This window comes from Sminthopsis crassicaudata, chromosome 3, assembly GCF_048593235.1.
Source record: "Sminthopsis crassicaudata isolate SCR6 chromosome 3, ASM4859323v1, whole genome shotgun sequence".
Lineage (NCBI taxonomy): Eukaryota > Metazoa > Chordata > Mammalia > Dasyuromorphia > Dasyuridae > Sminthopsis > Sminthopsis crassicaudata.
The window spans coordinates 391,693,483-391,711,670 of NC_133619.1; the positions used below are offsets into that span (position 1 = coordinate 391,693,483).

The 18,188-nt window shown below is 34.4% G+C and overlaps 1 protein-coding gene across 23 annotated transcripts in view; it reads left to right on the forward strand.

The window, feature by feature from the left end:
* MBD5 (methyl-CpG binding domain protein 5) overlaps positions 1–18,188 on the forward strand; it is a 395,786-nt gene that overhangs the window by 105,169 nt on the left and 272,429 nt on the right. For 17 of the 23 annotated variants that reach the window (XM_074302158.1, XM_074302143.1, XM_074302145.1 and 14 more), the window contains one exon: positions 1,758–1,862. The exons of the other annotated variants lie outside the window; for them this stretch is intronic. The gene's annotated coding sequence lies outside the window, so the exon portion shown is untranslated. The remainder of the gene's footprint in view (positions 1–1,757; positions 1,863–18,188) is intronic. 23 annotated transcript variants of the gene reach the window in all.

Consider the following 18,188-nt stretch of genomic DNA (forward strand, 5'->3'; position numbering starts at 1 on the left):
AGCCACCAGGAACCTAACTGAAGGTGAAATGAATTTCTGCCTCCTTGGCTAGGAGAGCTTCTAGCATGCTTGTCTTTTCTAGATCTCAGTCCCTACTTATATGCTTCACACTGAATATCATCCAATCATTATATCTCTAGAAAACCATTATTTGTTGTAGGATTAAATCAATCATACTGAACCATGCTAATCTAGATAACCATTGTCTCATCAATTCTACTTAGTTAGTACCTTGCAAGTATGCTTGTTTCAAGTTTAGAGTTCTGGCCCATAACATACCTGCAATGTATTTTTTGAGTAATTTAAGACATTTCTTCTGAGTATAATCAGGGTTAGAAGTAGCAGCATAGCTCATGAGAAACATTGCAAAATTAGCCTTAAATTAAAACTTGGAATATGGGACAATTAAGAAAAGTAATTTAAAAGGCTTCATAGACATTGCCTAAGTCTGAGAAATAAAATTGGATCACTCCTATAGGCTCTGGTCAAATTTCCTAATCATTGATAAAGGGAAAATAGCATTCTATAGAAGGAATTTGCTACATCAGAAAATACTATTCCTTACACAGAATCTTTTCCAATCTTTAATTCCCTAGAATAAGCAGAGCAACTATTTATCTAAGAAACATTGTCTAAAATACCTAGAAATTCAAGAATTAGAGTAATTGACCCATTTATTTTATGAATTTTCTGGATCATACATTGCCTATTAAATGATAGAACTGGTTTCAATCAACTCTTTTATCCATTCAGACTATATTTAATATTTCTATAGCTAATTCATTTTCTTGATATGCCTCATAAATATGGTAAAGTCTCAATGTTACCCATATATCACTTATTTTATCTAAAGGGTTAACTTTTTACATTACATGATTGATAATAAGTTACACACTAGAGATTGATTGAGACAGGACTCTAGTATCTTTAGTTTTAGTAGAATACCAGATGAGATTTTTATACTTAATACTTTTTTGTTCTAGTTTTAAACCAACAAAAAATATCCCAATGAAAACAATAAAATTCATAATAGCTTATCTTATTGATTAAACTCCCTGTATTCAGTAGTTAAAAACTTAAGCCTTGATTATGAAAGGACTATCTTTTAAAGTATGATATTCATGAAGAAAAATATGCTAAATCAACTTACCTGTAGCCAGACATAAGATTCCTAATTGCTATACAATATCTAAAGATCCTCAATATGTATTTTACCTTTGACCTGGAATACTATTTCAACATAAGCACTAGGCCTTTGTTGAAATAATGTTACTAATCATAATTTGATATTGGAATGGGTCTTTTTCTCAACTTATTGGGTTATCTCAGAAGTGAAAGGTAGGGAAAAACTTATTTCACAAATATATGGGAACAGAGGACTAAAGTGTAAATGGACAATTGCAGAACCAATAAGTTAGAAAGGTAACCAATAGATATTGTAATGGTTTTGAATTTTAATTAAAGGTATTATGAATTAAAGCCTTTCCAAATTCAGGAAGTTTAACAGCTGGAAGGAGATTGTTTTTCCTTAGTCTGATGATAGCATTGCATTTCCTCTTTGAATTTAGTCACAATGTCAGACCTTCCCTCTGAAAAATAGTCTCTATATCATTAATGTGTTCCACTGTCTCAGCATTAATAATATATATTCTTTCCTTAACCTCCTACAATCTGACTTAAAATTTCCATCATTCTGTGAAAACTGTTCTTTCAAAGGTTACAGTGATCTCTCATGATCATTAAATCCTATTTTTCAGGACTCGAATTTTTGACTTTTCTTCAGCACTTGAGACTTGGACAATTAATTCTGACTGGAAATTGTGTGCTCCCTTGTCTCAAAGATAATTTACTCTCCTGGAGAGGTAAGAACTATTGGCATTATTCCTCTTTAGTCTTCACTGTTTTCTTGTGAACCTATTTAGGTTAGTTTTCCCAAAAAGTAAGATTTAATAAGGACTTGAATCTACCTCAAGGCCAAAAACATTGTTTTTGGACATAAATAAGATAATATTTTTAAAACACTTTAATGCAATGCCAAACATATAGTAGCCACTAAATGAATGTCTTTTCTTCCATCCCACAAAATAGATAAAGGAAGATAGGTACATGTCAGTGCTATTTGCCACTGGCATGGAAGAAATTAATGCAGTTCTCGTTGAGGAATGATTCCCTGTAGATGTCTAAGTCCTTAAGTTGTTCCTGTTTGTGAATGACATTATTTGAACTAGTTGCATCAAAGCACACAATGTGGCAAAAGTCTTCAAGATGAGATCTGTAATCAATCAAGAGTTTGGCCTTACTGTCCACACAGGAAAGGCCAGTTGGATGATAAACCAAAATTTCTCAGTTGCAACCTGGGGGAAATTCACAAGCATTGGTGGGACAACCTGTAGAGCTTATCCATTAGAATGTAACATTTCTGGCATATGGATACATAATGAGTTGGACCCAGAGTTGAAAGCGAAATTGAGGCCAGATTGCCTTCAGTACTTTTCAGAACTCCTATAATGACCCCCATGCTGCCCCTGGAAGTAAAATGACATTCTTTTATTATAAGCAGTCTTTTACTTCTATTATTCCATGAGAGCAAAATATGGAATTTTTCAATATATATTGAATTTAAGGTAAAATAAAACATACACAGCCAAAAATTTAAAAGATGGTTTCATAGGGTTAAAATATGAAACCTTTTTCTGGCTTTAAAGAATTCCCCAATGTCAGGAATTTTATATCAAGAGTACAGTTTTGGAGTTAAGCAAAGGTGCATCAAATATTAGCTTTATCCAGACTCCTCCCTGGTCACAGCATCTGTATAGCTTTTATAAGGATTCCTAAAGTAGCCTCAGCTTAAACTATTTTTTCTGATGTTACTGACATCTATGCTTCTGGAAGCATGAGACCTAGGCATTAAATAAATCATAAATTTTAAATGTAAGATTGGAAGGGACCTTAAAGTCTGAATCCAATCCTCTCATTGTTGGAAACAACTCCAAGTAATGAGGTTTAGATTTGGGGTACCCAAATGAAATTAGAGTTACTGGTGGTCAGGGAGTTAAATAAGGTCTCAATGAGGTCTAGTGGCAGTACAAGGGTACGGATTTCTAGGATTCCCTTCTGGTGGAGCTAGAATCCCCTGTAAATGAATTTACACACCTGAAAACCTAGATTGATAAAAGAGGTTTATTATGGGGATTGGACGGAAGGTTAAAGTCTAGTCTAGTTAAGGAAATAGGTGAGAGTAAAGAGGAGTACTGGAAACCATATTCCAGAGGACAGAGGCTCCTTGGGTTGCCAAGCATGGCAAAGAGAGGGTTTTAGTTTGGCTCTTTTATAATAGGGGTTTTTGGCTACAAGCTGAAGGGAGCTGGGGGGGGGGGTGGACTCCCAGGTCAGCTCCTCCATAGGTTTCAGCTAGGGTTAGAATGTGAATTGAATTCAATGTATTTCAGAACTGAGCCATCTCCACCCAAATAACAAAGATGAAACTGTTTGTGCTTGGGATGGAGTCCCCTCACTGAGGCAGAGATGAACAAGGTTTTCTGTAATGTTCTTCTCTAAAGTGTATTGTTCTCTGGGAGCAGGTCTCTTTGCGGGGGGGCTTCTGGAGGCAGCCTTAGTTTCAATTCATTGTAATCACAAGGGCAGCCAGGGATTAAAAATCCAAATCCTTTATTGTCTCTTCCAAAATCTTATCTTCTTCACTTGGGGCTCAGCTAGTTTTCTGGAGGCTTTCCAGATCTTGGTTTCAGTGTTCTACACAGGACAGCCCTGCCACCACTTCTCTGTCTTCCTCAGTTCTGCCGAACTTGTGAATCTCCTCAAGTGAATCCTGGCTTGTGAATCTCCCGGAGTCAATCCTGTTGAGGCTCCCAGCTTATATATGATCTCTTAAAAATGTGAATCTTATGGAACTGTTTAAGTGCTAAGTACACCTAGAGAACTGTTAAGCACCCTGCTAAACAACCATTGTCTCTATCAGTTCCACTGTCTTAGTACTTTGTAAGAATCTTAACATCTCCCACTTTCTTTTGATTTAGAACATAGGTGGTTGGGACATCCCTCAAGGAAATGAGAACCCCCAAAAATAAGGTGATCATCCCTTCTCTGATTCCTCAAAAAAAAGGGGTGAAAACACCATAAAAGGAGGTGATCGTGCCCTCCCTGATGTCTCAGGAAGGGAGATGAAAACACCAAAGGAAATGGGAAATCAAATCAGATTAGCAGGTTTCTGAAGGGGCTCACTTAAAACAGGTATACATAAATCCATCAATATGGGAGGTTTTACACATAATTACATAAGCACATAATAATATAACAAAGCCTAGTATTGATGTAACAAATAACATGAATCAACATGAGGAATTATACATTTCCATAAGTCCTAGAAATAGTCCAAAAGGAATCTATTGCCTGTTAGTTCATGTGACAGGAACCCAATAATTCCTGTAAGCTTCAAAGTCCTGCAATAGGCTTATCTTGTGTTAGGGAATCCAATGATTCCAGCTGGTTTTCAAGTCCTGCAACAGTCTCATCTTGTGTTAAGGAATCCAATTATTCCTCCAGATTTTGTTCTTAGGTCTTCTCCTTTGTTTCCAGATTTTTCTCTTTTTCTGTCTGTCTCCAGGTGCTCGTTGCCACCCATCTGTTTCATTCTCCATCTGTAGGAATATAAGCAAACCCTCTCTCCCAGGCAGTTAACCTATCTAGTCCGTTCTATTTACTATTTTCTAGATCTCTCCTCATCACCTGGCAATTACATTGGAGCTGTTTGCACTGGACACAGCCCTGTTGGTTTAAAAAAACCTGTATTCTCCCCAATTACAGTCCCTTTTGGCTGACAGATCACATCAGACCTTCTAAAGACTCTCTGGGTATAAACTCAGCTTCCATCATGCCCCACCTGTCTTTTGTATGGTATCTTGGAACTGGGTTCTGCCTCTCATTTCCCTGGGTCAATCTACATTCTAAGGCCCAGTGGAAGCCCTTGTGGCATTTTGGACATAGGGTTTTGCGTTTTATTCTCTCACCCTATCCTCTCACTTTATCTCTATATCTACACTGGGCTCTCAGATGTCCTGTTTTTCCAAACTGAAAACATTGACGAGTTTTTCTCTATAAGTCCCTTGCCAAGAGAGGGACCCTGTCTTCCCATGTTCATCATAGTCTGGGTGTAATAAGCATTTGTGCCCACTGTGGCACAGCATCTTATGATCTCCTCTAAAGGTTCATCTTTTTGTAGTCCTCATATAATTCTTCTGCAAACCTCATTGGCATTTTCCTTAGCCAGTTGTCTGTTCATAATTCTTGTAGCTGCATTTTCTCCAATAGTTTTTGTGACAGCTGTTTGCAAATGTCCCACAAAATCTGCAAAGGGTTCATTGGGACCTTGCTCCATTTTTGTGAAGGCTTTACTTCCATCTTTCTCTGAAAGAGAATCCCAAGTTTTTGTTGCAGCAGTAGCAATCTGTTCATAAGCTGTTGTGGGGTAATTAATCTGTTCTGAATTCTCTCCATACTGACCTTCTTTGGCTAGTTGGTCAAAAGTAATTTGTACATTAATTCCTGTTTGCCTATTGTGTTGGGCTTGAATCCTACATAATTCATGATACTCCAAAAGCCACAACAAGTTTTGTCTAGGTTCTAAACATGCCCTTGCTATGGATTTCAGTCACTGGAGGGTTAGGATTTCATAAGCCAAACTATCTAGTAACATCTTAACATAAGATGATATAAGGATTTTCAAGTCCTTAATTTTTTCCAGATCAAAAGGAGTGTATCTTCTTTTTTGACCCGAAGAGTCAAACTCTTCAATCACAGGGTAGGCATCTATAAAATCAGATATATTCTGTCCTTCATTTTTTGCCTTGACCAGTGCTTTTTGTAATCTTGTCACAGGCTGCTTAATAGGTGATTCTATTTAAGTCACTGCCTCTCCCCCTCCTCCTTCTCCCTCCACCCAATAAGGGTTAATTGAGGGAAATAGGTCAGGGGAGGGGGAATGACCTAATTTCTCCTTCTATGAAGTATCACACTCAAAATTGTACTTAACTCCATTCTTATCAGATTCTTCATCTTTTTCACCTAGTTTAATTGGCACCTCCCCCTCTTGCTCTGTCTTCTTTTTCCTTATTCTATAACTTATATAATTTCCCCAGTTGTATTAGTCATATGTATAAAGTGTTTCTTTGGAAATTGAGTCAGGTCCATTATCGTTGTTGTATTGACATAGTTGCCCTCCTACTAATTTCCACTTGTCTGGATTCAATTCTTTTTCCATAGAGAACCAAGGTGATATGTACTGTACAGTTTCTAAAAGTTAAATGATCTGCTCCCAAATTATAATCAAACCTTCGCTTTTCATAAATCTGACAATGCGCTCTACACATTGTCCTTGAAGAGGAAAAGCAGGCTGTTTTCTAAACATCTGTCCCATTTTAGCTGAAGCACTAGTTTAGCCCTTTAACAAAGTTTCCTTATTGTACTCACCCTAATTTCTGGGTAGAGGACACTTTTCCACTGAAATCAGGATCTTGTCTGTCCCATGTTCAGGCACCAAAATGTAATGTTCTTCTCTAAAGTGTATTGTTCTCTGGGAGCAAGTTTCTTGGGGGGCTTCTGGAGGCAGCCTTAGTTTCAATTCAGTGTAATCACAAGTGCAGCCAGGGATTAAAAGTTCAAATCCTTTATTGTCTCCTTCAAAATCTTATCTTCTTCACTTGGGGCTCAGCTAGTTTTCTGGAGGCTTTCCAGATCTTGGTTTCAGTGTTCTACACAGGACAGCCCTGCCACCACTTTTCTGTCTTACTCAGTTCTGCTGAACTTGTGAATCTCCTCCACTGAATCCTGGCTTGTGAATCTCCCGGAGTCAATCCTGTTGAGGCTCCTAGTTTATATATACTCTTTTAAAAGTGTGAATTTTGTGGAACTGTTTAAGTACTAAGTACATCTAGAGAACTGTTAAGCACTCTGCTAAACAACCATTGTCTCTATCAATTCCACTGACTTAGCACCTTGTAAGAATTCTAACAGTTTTTTTCTTTAGGCATTTTTCAGAGTTTTGGGGTTCTCTCTTCATTCCTCCCTCAAGCAGTCAAAACTTAAATTCATTTAAAGTAAAAAGACTTGGGGCAGTGTCCCTTATTAAGAACAGAATTGAAGGAGATTTTCTCCTTCAAGGATTTTCAGAGTCCTGGGGTCCCTTCTTCACAAGGAAGGTAAATTAACTTGCTCACATTGTTAGTAAGTGATCAGGAAGACCTCAGGTTTTTTGGCTTCAAGTCTAGTATATCCACTATACAATTGTGTGAGATGTAGAGTTGAAATAATACTTTTCTCAAACACTATATTATGTTCTACTTAGGAATGTGATATGTCTGTAAACAAATTTCTGTTAGATGCATACAAATAATTTTTAAAAGAAATGTTAATCATTTAAGTAATGAACAGTGGCACCTTATTTATTCTTTGAAGGAAACTGGATTTTAGAGAGTAAAAGTTTAGAGCAGATACAGTCTAGATATAATGGAAGGTAGACTATTGTTTTGGGTAAAGAGCTAGCAGGCTTCTTTGACTAGAAGGTACATGCCTGGAGAGTATTTGAAATGAAATGAAATTTGATTTAAAAAGTAGGTGGGATCCATATTGTAAAGGACCTTAAATGTAAAGATGAGGACTTTCTCCCCCCCCCACCCCAAAATGCAACAAGAAAAATATTTTAGTGTAGGTAATAGCATTAATTCTTTGTTTTAGAAAATCATTTAAACTTCATTCAGCAAATAACAATTCCAGACTTTATCTCATTCTTTCTGTTATCCAATCTTTTGAATAATTTCAATCCATTTCTGCAAACCTCCATTCATTGGTGCTAGGACTGTTTCTCTCCACTCCATTAATACCTGAGAAAACAAATTCCTTTCTCTGATTAGCCATAATATCCCCTTGGTTTAAGTTTAAATTGCTGTATTGAGTACACTCAACAGTTCTAACTCCAAATACAGAATTTCCCAGAAAATGCCAATCAGGAAGGAAAAAAAAAGCTCAACCAAGAATAATAAGATTAAATTACAGTGTTACTTCTTTATTCTGTCCCTAGTTTTTGTTGGATAAAGTTAGACTTTCAAAAGAAATTCTTAAGGGGGTACTACTAAGAGGAAATCAAAATAAGAAAAAATACTGAGCAGAGAAGCTAATGAGTTCAAGTAGAAAGGTTTCCTTAAGTATTTAACTACAGATTAGCAAATAATCCTTATTCTTATTGTTCACCTTAAAAGTCCACAAGACCCCTTAAAGTAAAATAGCTATATCTTTCATCCTGCTATAGTTAACATATTACTAGATCTTATTCTTTTTACTCTGATTAGCTCTACTAATCTTTCTCTTTTGTTAGTATCTGAAAAGTCTTGAGTTTTTTACTTAAATCTTCCATATTTTCTCCCTAATTTTATTCCTTGATTCTAAAGTATAAAATATTTACAAGGTTTAGCTTTTAAATTATGATTAAAATGCTATGCTAATTTTAAACTTTCTGAGTCTGGTACAATATGAGACTCTAAGCTAATGAATAAGATTATGACTTTTAAATCAAGATTTGTGCAGCAACTTTAGTCTGCATACATAGATGATGTGGGAATTTGTTTTTCATGACTATGCATATTTGTGACTTTTTTTCTTACATTCTCAGTGACTAGAAGGGGGGATGGGTGGAAGAGAATTTGGAAGCAAAAATTAAATTAAATTTTAAAAATTGTTTAATGTAGAAAAGATGATTCCTTATTATTTATACTATGTTAGCTATTGTGTATGCTTGATTCCTGACAAGTAAGAAGGTTATTACAGCAGTTCTATAAAATATGATACTAACATGACAGAGCACATAGGGAAAAAAAAGCAAGTAGAAATGTATAATATGTGTTTGTCAGGATATCTTTTGTTTTCTCACAAAAAGGATAAGTGTAGTATTCTAGGATAAGTCTAATACTTGGTCATTATTCTGTGGTTTCCCATGAAAAACATCCCATGGCATTTTTCATTTGGGATTAGTTTGATAAATCAAAGTTGTTGTCTTTTTCTATATCTTTGATTACACCAAAAAAAGAAAGAAAAATAACATGTTTTAAATAACATCTTTAAAGAGTTTTTCTGATTTTCTGATTTCTAATTAATCTCATATTTTAGAAGACAGTTTTATGTAGTGATTTAATATACTCAATGTAGTCAAATGTAAAGTTCTGTTTCTTGCTTCATTATTAATATTAGATGAGTCATTTAACTCTTTACATATTTCTTAGAAGGTTTGAGTTATTTAGAAGTTGAAGAAAAATCTTCTTGTGTTGTTGAGTTAGTGAAAGTAATAGAAGTGATATTCGTAGAAACTCCTGAAATAAAAGGTTGTTTTGATCCAATTTCCTATCAAGAAAAAAATAACTTTCCATATCAGAATTTGGAATTATGGCTACTTAAAGAGCACTTTTTATTTTAAAAAGTCAAGATGCATATAATTATGAAAGAGAATTTCAAAATCAAGACAAAAAAAACCAAACAAACCTAAGGTAATCTTGACAGGCTTTTTGTTTTGTTTTGTTTTTAATTCGAGCAAATTTTCAATAATTTTGAGATCTATTTGTTTTGGAGCAAAATTCTGATTCCAACAGAATGTAACTTAATCTTAAGTTATCTAAGACCTGTTTCAATACTATTGCCATCATTTACAATATATTAATGAATAGATACATTGTAATTTGATAAACTTTTATTGATAGCTCACTTGAACTGTAATGAATACTATAAGAGATATAGAAATCTGGAAGTCGGCCTGATGTGGTTAGTGGTAGTGCAGAGTTGAGGTGGTCAGTACAGGTTCAACATGAAAGAATTCACGAACTTGAAAAGTTTGACTGGCAAAAGGGAAGTTTTATTGGCACTAAGAAGTCAGTCCTGACAGAGAGATAAAGGTGTTGACATTGAGAAGAGGGTGTCTCTTCTCAGAGATCAGGGGTCCTGGTAGGCAGCTGTGCCACTTCGGACCTCTGCAAATTATGAGTTTAAAATTGCCTTTTTTATAAAAGATTGATAATTCAGATTGATATTGATATAGTTGATAAGAGATAATTGAATGAAATTCCTTCCAAGTTGTCACTTCCCCCAGGCCTAGATTTCCAGTAGAATGAGACCACTTAAGTTTGAGCTAAGTAGGAGTGGTCCTTGACTCAACTCAATAGAGGATGCAACTAGTTCTCCCAAGATAACAGAATGAAACCACTTTTTCTTGATTCCCTGAGGCAGGCCTCTCCAAGAGGAGAGTTTCTCCTCTCTAGAGTCAGAGGACAGTTTCAGGGTCCCCCCCATCAAGCCTTTTTATTTTTATTTTCAAGTAGTCAGTAGTATTAGCCAGCACTGTAGAGTAGTTTGGGTTCCTAGATGATGATGGATATATACTTATGCCCTTTGGAATTGTGGGTAAAGCGACCCTGGGTGCTCATATTCCCACCTCATACATTGTTATGGGCCAGAACTTGAAACAAGGTGCTTAGTTCACACCTTTAAAGGAGTTCACACCTTAATTCACACATTAGACTTCACATCTTTAGAGAGCACATAAAAGGAGGAAAGGACAAGCCCACTCATAGACTTCCAGGAGATTCACAACTAGGCTTGGCTTCTGGAAGAGTCATAAGCCCACAGAAACCCATAAGCCCACTCTCTGGGAGGCGGAGTCAAGATTCATTCCCACTTCCACCTTTGTGCTGGCTGGAGACATTGGGAAAACAAGAGGCTGAAGCTGGCAGAGACAAAGGACTAGCATTTGTTCTCTCAGAACCAACGAGAGAGATAACCCTTTAAGAAAGCTAACCGGGCCTAGGAAAAGAGACAAGACTTTGAAGGAGAAAATAAAGGATCTGGATTTTAACTCCTGGCTGCATTTGGAATTAATGAACTGAACTGAAACCAAGGCTGCCTCCACAAGCTCCCCAAGAGATCTCCCAGAGAACGATTCTATTTTAGAGAAAAGAACATTACAATACATACATTTCTAGTCAGAGAACCTGATCTTCAAGACTCTGATCTGGGGCGTCCACATCTGAATACTGCTGCATTTGCACTCACTATTACCACTCATGTTCATTTTCAGAGTTCCCATTTTGAGTCTCTGAACAATCTGAAATTTCCTTCAAGGCTTTCACTTCAAGGCCTTGCAAGGTGATATTTGTCAATGTTCTATATTGGTGTTAATGATATACGTCTTAAGAGCGTTCATGGTGGCTCTCCTGGTAATTTCTTTTCCTTTAGTCTGCATTTCCTGTATGACTTTTTGTGCAACTCTGATGTGAAAGTCACTATGATTTTTTCAGTGGATTTCTTGATCAAGGTTCCAGTTTATCCCCATTACATATGATGCTTACTGACAGTCTTAAATATATGCTCCTGATTATTTTAAGGAATAGTCCATTTATTCCTATACTCTCAAGTGTTTTTAGTAGGCATGGATGTTGTATTTTATCAAATACTTTTTCTGCATCTATTGAGATGATCATATGGTTTTTATTAATTTGATTATTAATATGGTCAATTATATTAATAATTTTCCTAATATTAAACCAGCCCTGCATTTCTGGTATAAATCCTACTCGATCATAGTGTATTATCCTGGGGATGATTTTCTGAAGTCTTTTTGCTAATATCTTATTTAAGATTTTAGCATCAATATTCATTAAGGAGATTGGTCTATTGTTTTCTTCCTCAGTTTTTAATCTACCTGGTTTAGGTATCAGTACCATGTCTGTGTCATAAAAGGAGTTTGGTAGGACTCCTTCATCTCCTATTTTTTCAAATGGTTTATATAACATTGGGGCTAATTGTTCTTTAAATGTTTGGTAGAATTCACCTGTAAATCCATCTGGTCTTGGGGATTTTTTCTTAGGGAGTTGATTAATAGCTTGTTCTATTTCTTTTTCTGAAATGGGACTATTTAAGCAGTTTACCTCCTCCTCTGTTAATCTAGGAAGCCTATATTTTTGGAGGTAGTCATCCATTTCACTTAAGTTATTAAATTTATTGGCATAAAGTTGGGCCTTATTATTTCCCTTATTATTTCTCTAATTTCCTCTTCATTGGTGGAAAGATCCCCCTTTCTATTTTTAAGACTAACAATTTGATTTTCCTCTTTCCTTTTTCTGATCAGATTTACCAAAGTTTTATCTATTTTATTGGCTTTTTCATAAAACCAACTCTTGGTTTTATTTATTCAATAGTTTTTCAATGTTATTGATTTCTCCTTTTAATTTTAGTATTTCAAATTTAGTTTTTGGTTGGGGGGTTTTAATTTGGTCTTTTTCTAGCTTTTTAAGTTGCAGGCCCAATTCATTAATCTTCTCTTTCTCTATTTTGTTCAAATAAGCCTCTAAAGATATAAAATTTCCCTTATTACCTCTTTAGCTGCATCCCACATATTTTGGTATGATGTCTCATCGTTGTCATTATCTTGGGTGAAATTATTAATTGTTCCTATAATTTGCTGATTCATCCAGTCATTCTTTAAGATGAGATTATTCAGTTTCCAATTACTTTTTGGTCTATTTACCCCTAACTTCTTATTGAATGTAGTTATTATTGCATTGTGATCTGAGAAGAAGGCATTTACTATTTCTGCCTTCCTGCATTTAATTTTGAGATCTTTATGTACTAATATATGGTCAATTTTTGTATAGGTTCCATAAACTGCTGAGAAGAAAGTATACTCCTTTCTATCACCATTCAGTTTTCTCCAAAGATCTATCATACCTAATTTTTCTAATGTTCTATTTACCTCCTTAATTTCTTTCTTATTTGTTTTGTGGTTTGATTTATCTAGTCCTGAGGGTGCAAGGTTGAGATCTCCTATTATTATAGTTTTACTGTCTATTTCTTCTTGCAACTCTCTTAACTTTTCCTTTAGGAAGTTAGATGCTATACCACTTGGTGCATATATGTTTAGTATTGATATGGCTTCATTGTCTATGCTACCTTTTAGCAGGATATAGTTTAGTTCCTTATCTTTTAATTAGATCAATTTCTGCTTTTGCATGATCTGAGATAAGGATAGCTACCCCTGCTTTTTTGGCTTTACCTGAAGCATAATAGAGTCTGCTCCAACCTTTTATCTTTAATATCTGTTTTTATGTAATCATAGAATTTATTTCTTCTTTTGCTTATCCATTCTTTTTATTATTTTTATTTTTTTAACTTGGAAGCTTTCATTTTAAACTATGACATTTAGAATGTTTTCTTTGGAAATTTCTTTTAGGAGGAAAACACTGGAGTCTTTCTCTTTTTATTTTGTTCTATTTTCTAATATATCTGGGTAATATTTTATAATTTCTTGAAATATGATACAAAAAATGAACATTTTTTGTTTAAATATAATTTGTAGGAAACCTAGTGACTCTTAAATTTATCTTTTCTTTGCCTACTTTCCAGATTTGTTGGTTTTGGTAACTCTTCTTTTTTAATCTTTTAATTTTGTTCTAGTATTAATTATTGCTTCATGGAATGATTGATTTCATATTGTTCAATTCTATTTATCATCATACTTTTTTTTTATTTTTATCTCAAACTCACATTACATTTTCAATTCTTTGTTGTGGTTTTCATAATCTTTTATATTCACTTTTATAAGTCCTAGACAAACCACTTTTTTTTTTCTTTTGAAGCTTTGCTTATAGTTAATGAAGGTTTATTTTCTTTATTTCTTGGGCATCTCTTAACCAAATCCAAAATGTTTCTTCATCAGTTTCAGTGTTTTCTTCTGTTTACTCATTTGTAGCTTTAATTATTAGATTGGGCTTTGTACTTATGTGCTGAAAGTGTTAGATGGTTTGGGTATGCCTTTTTTCCATGCCTTTTTTTAACTTGGCCTTTCTGTAGTCATTACTGCTGTTTTTCACATAAATAGGGAGGGCGACATTATCACACCTTTATCCTTAATCCAACTACTGTCTCGATTTTCTGATACTGTTGCGTCTTAATGCCTCATTAAGTCTTTTTCTCTAAAATTTAATCTTGCAATCAACATTTGGGAGCTGTTTCTTTTTCAGATCAAACTGGGTGTATTGTCTTCCTTGAGTTGGCATTCAGGCTTTGAATTGTTCCTCTCATATGTAGTTATACCTTTTCCTATTCAACAACTTAGAAGTTTTGATTTTGTCTCCAACTTATATTCTTAAAATCAAGGACTTAGGTCTGGTTTCAGGATACCAATTTATTGTAGCTTATACTGTCTTGTGACCCCCTTACATCACCATTTTAGAATACTTCAGATCTATTTGTTAAAGATAGCATTGGTTTTCCTCATGGAACTCCTCTCCCAGCTTCTGCCTTCTGGCTTGTTTACTGGACTTTATGCTAAACTCCTTGATATAACACTTCTTTGAGCCTTTACCTGCCAGCCCATTTACCTGAAGTGATTTCTCTGCTGGCGCCTTTTTTCCAACAACTGTTATTTGTGACTTGCTTGCTGAAATAATCATTGACTTCTCTAATACTTTTCCTTTACCTTTTCTTTGGCTTCTGGCTTTCTTTTTATGCATTTTTAGACTGGATGGAAGAGCTTATTTCTGTCTTTTTGCATTTATCTTCATTATCAGTCTACTACCATTCACATTGCCATCTTAATTAGTAGTGTTCTTCCTATATACATGTCCATGTCTTTTAGTTGGCTCTTTTCATGTCTGTACCAGAATCTGTTTGTCTATTGTGTACCTTTAGGTTTCCTTTGGTATCTGTCATTGTGCTTCTTATATATGTTATTTTATGATTTGCATCCATATCATGTCAATGGAAACATAATAATAAAAAGACTTTTATGACCATATTCATTATCATAGGAAATACTGAAATTTTCTAGATATAATCTAATAAATATTGCCCACCAATTCATCACTTCTTTTATTAAAATTTTGTTTGAAAAAGTGAATACCTGTCACAAACATTTTTCTCCAAAACACCTTGCTATGTATTCTGTACTCCACAGATGGTTGAACGAAGTAATCTCCGTTGTAGAAACTGTCTTGGTCACTTTTATATTTTTGACATCAACCAATAAAACACTCAATCTGAGGAGAGAAGTTGGCATCTAATTTCAGAGTGAAGTGCATAAAATAACAAAACAATAAATAGACTGACTAAAACAACATGAATGAACAGAATTTTTAAAAATCTGAATGCTATATAGTTATAATGAACTAATTTGAAATTAGAAATGAGGAAAAGTACTTTGTTCTTTTTTATTGTTGTTGTTTATTGTTGTTGATGTTGATAGGACATCTTGGATGTGGAATTTTCCATATACTGTTAGACTGATTTTTTTCTGAATTAAACACACACACAATTCATGTCGTTACTTTTTTCTGGTAAGAAAAAAATAATAGACCAAATTGCCTTGCAAAAATATACATGCTTTTTGTATTAAAAACATTGAATATTCAGAATTTGTAGAATCATGGAATGATTTGTGTGAATTGATGATTAAGAGATAGAGAATAAGGTCAGGAAGACAAACAAAATTTATAGAAGTAAAAAGATTACTCTAGCTAAGGTGAATGTTAAAATTTTGTGCTTTCTTTCTGCATTACTTCAGGCAAATTCTTTACTCTCTTTTGTCAAAAGAGGCAACCTGGGGATAAACTAAATCATCCTGAGGCTTATTCTAATTCTAGCTCTATGATCCTATGATCTGCCTCTACAACATAGCAACATAATAATAATCACTAATTTGGTACTGTAATGTTTACAAAGAACTTTGTGTCTATTTCATTTTATTCTCACAACAATCCTTTGAAGTAAGTACTGTTCTACCCATTTTAAAGATGAGGAAATTGAGAATGAAAGAGTATGTGTAAGTGTAGGGTCAATAGAACTAAGATGTGTCTGAGTCAAAATTTAAACTCAAGTCATCTTACTCTATTCTTGCACTATGCCATCTAATTTCACTGATAAAAGCGAGATGACACCAGATTAATTACAGTGACTATTCTTGGCCCTAGAAATCAATCACATATTGAAATGAATTTCCTTCTACTTCACAGTGCATTGTGGTAGGAAATAATTACAAATACAAGGAATGAGATGGTTTATGATCTCAAGTAGCTTAAATCTTATCAGGAAAACAAATGCATAAGTGCATACCAGATATAAAAATAAAAGTTAGAGAGAATAGGGAGCCATTGGAATTTATTGAGTAAGGGAGTGATTTGATTGTATCTGGGATTTTGGATAGTCACTGACAGCTATCCCTATAAGATTATCTGGAAAGACAAATTTGAAAACTTAAGGACCTACACCAGTGTGATGGCTGAATGAATTGTGAGAAAGGGTTACATGGTAGAATTACTGTTAAGGTAAATTGTCAAGATTTGGCAATTGATTGAATATGGGCTAAGGGACAGTTAAAAAATAAATAAAAGGCAAAAGGAACCATTCACAGTTTATGTAGTTGGAAGACAGAATAATGTTAGCATCCTGGATAGATTGGTGTAGTAATTATTCTGTTATATTCATGTTCTACAATTTGTTTAGCCATTTGCTGATGGATACACTATTGGATGGCCTTTTTTTTTCTACAACAAAACAACCTGTTACAAATGTTTCTGTACTTATAAATGCTTTATCTAGGTTTTAGATCATTTGGGGATATGTGCTTCTTGGTAAATATAAATCAAAGGAATATGAGTAGTTTAATGACTTTGAACATTCCAATTCTAATTGATACATCTCAAGTGAAGTGGTGTTTTTCTTTATCAATTCACACAACTATTTTGTTGTTGTTTGTTTGGGTTTTTTTTTAATCTTTGTCAATTTAATGAGTGTGTGAATTGGAACTTCAAGTTTAATTGCATTTTTCTTATTAGTGAGTTGGGGCATATTATTAATATAGTCATTTGGTAGCATAAACATCATTCTAAGTGCTAAGTATACAAGAAAAGAAGTAAAATTGTCTCAGTACTTAAGATACTTAACTTTCTTTTTTTTATTTTAATAGTTTTTATTTAGCAGATATATGCATGGGTAATTTTACAATATTGACAATTGCCAAACCTTTTGTTCTAATTTTTCCCCTCCTCCCACCCCCAAGATGGCAGGTTGACCAATACATGTTAAATATGTTAGAGTATAAATTAAATACAATATATGTATACATACATGTCCAAACAGTTGTTTTGCTGTACAAAAAGAATCAGACTTTGAAATAGTATACAATTAGCCTGTGACAGAAATCCGAAATGCAAGCGGACAAAATTAGAGGGATTGGGAATTCTATGTAGTGGTTCATAGTCATCTCCCAGTGTTCTTTCACTGGGTGTAGCTGGTTCAGTTCATCACTGCTCCATTGGAATTGATTTGGTTCATCTCATTGTTGAAAATGACCACATCCATCAGAATTAGTCATCATATAGTATTGTTGAAGTGTACAACAATCTCCTGATTCTGCTCATTTCACTCAGCATCAGTTCATGCAAGTCTCTCCAGACCTTTCTGAAATCATCCTGTTGGTCATTTCTTACAGAACAATAATATTCCATAACATTTATATACCATAACTTATTCATCCATTCTCCAATTGATGGGCATCCATTCATTTTCCAGTTTCTGGCCACCACAAAAAGGGCTGCCACAAACATTCTTGCACATACAGGTCCCTTTCCCTTCTTTAAGATCTCTTTGGGATACAAACCCCAGTAGTAACACTGCTGGACCAAAAGGTATGCACAGTTTGATAACTTTTTGAGCATAGTTCCAAATCATTCCCTAGAATGGCTGGATGTATTCACAACTCTACCAACAATGAAGATACTTAACTTTTAATGGTGGAGACAGCATATAGAGATGCATATATAGAGATATGTGTATGTATATATAAAAAAGTATGTACAAAATATATGAAATGAATTTTTGATAATTTTGGAGAAAGGGGCACAGTGTTTAGAAAGTGGGATTGGGAAAGACTTCATGTAAAACTCATGTAAAAAAAAATCAAATAAAATTGTCTAAGCTGAGTTTTGAAGGAATTTAGAGAATTCAAGAAGTGTTGGTAAGAAAACGAAACATAGCTGGGGTGCTATATGTAAAAAAATAGAACATTATCATTGGCTGCAGGGCAGAGTATAGAAAATCACTTTGATATGGATATCAGGCTCTTATTAAAATTTTTCTCCTCC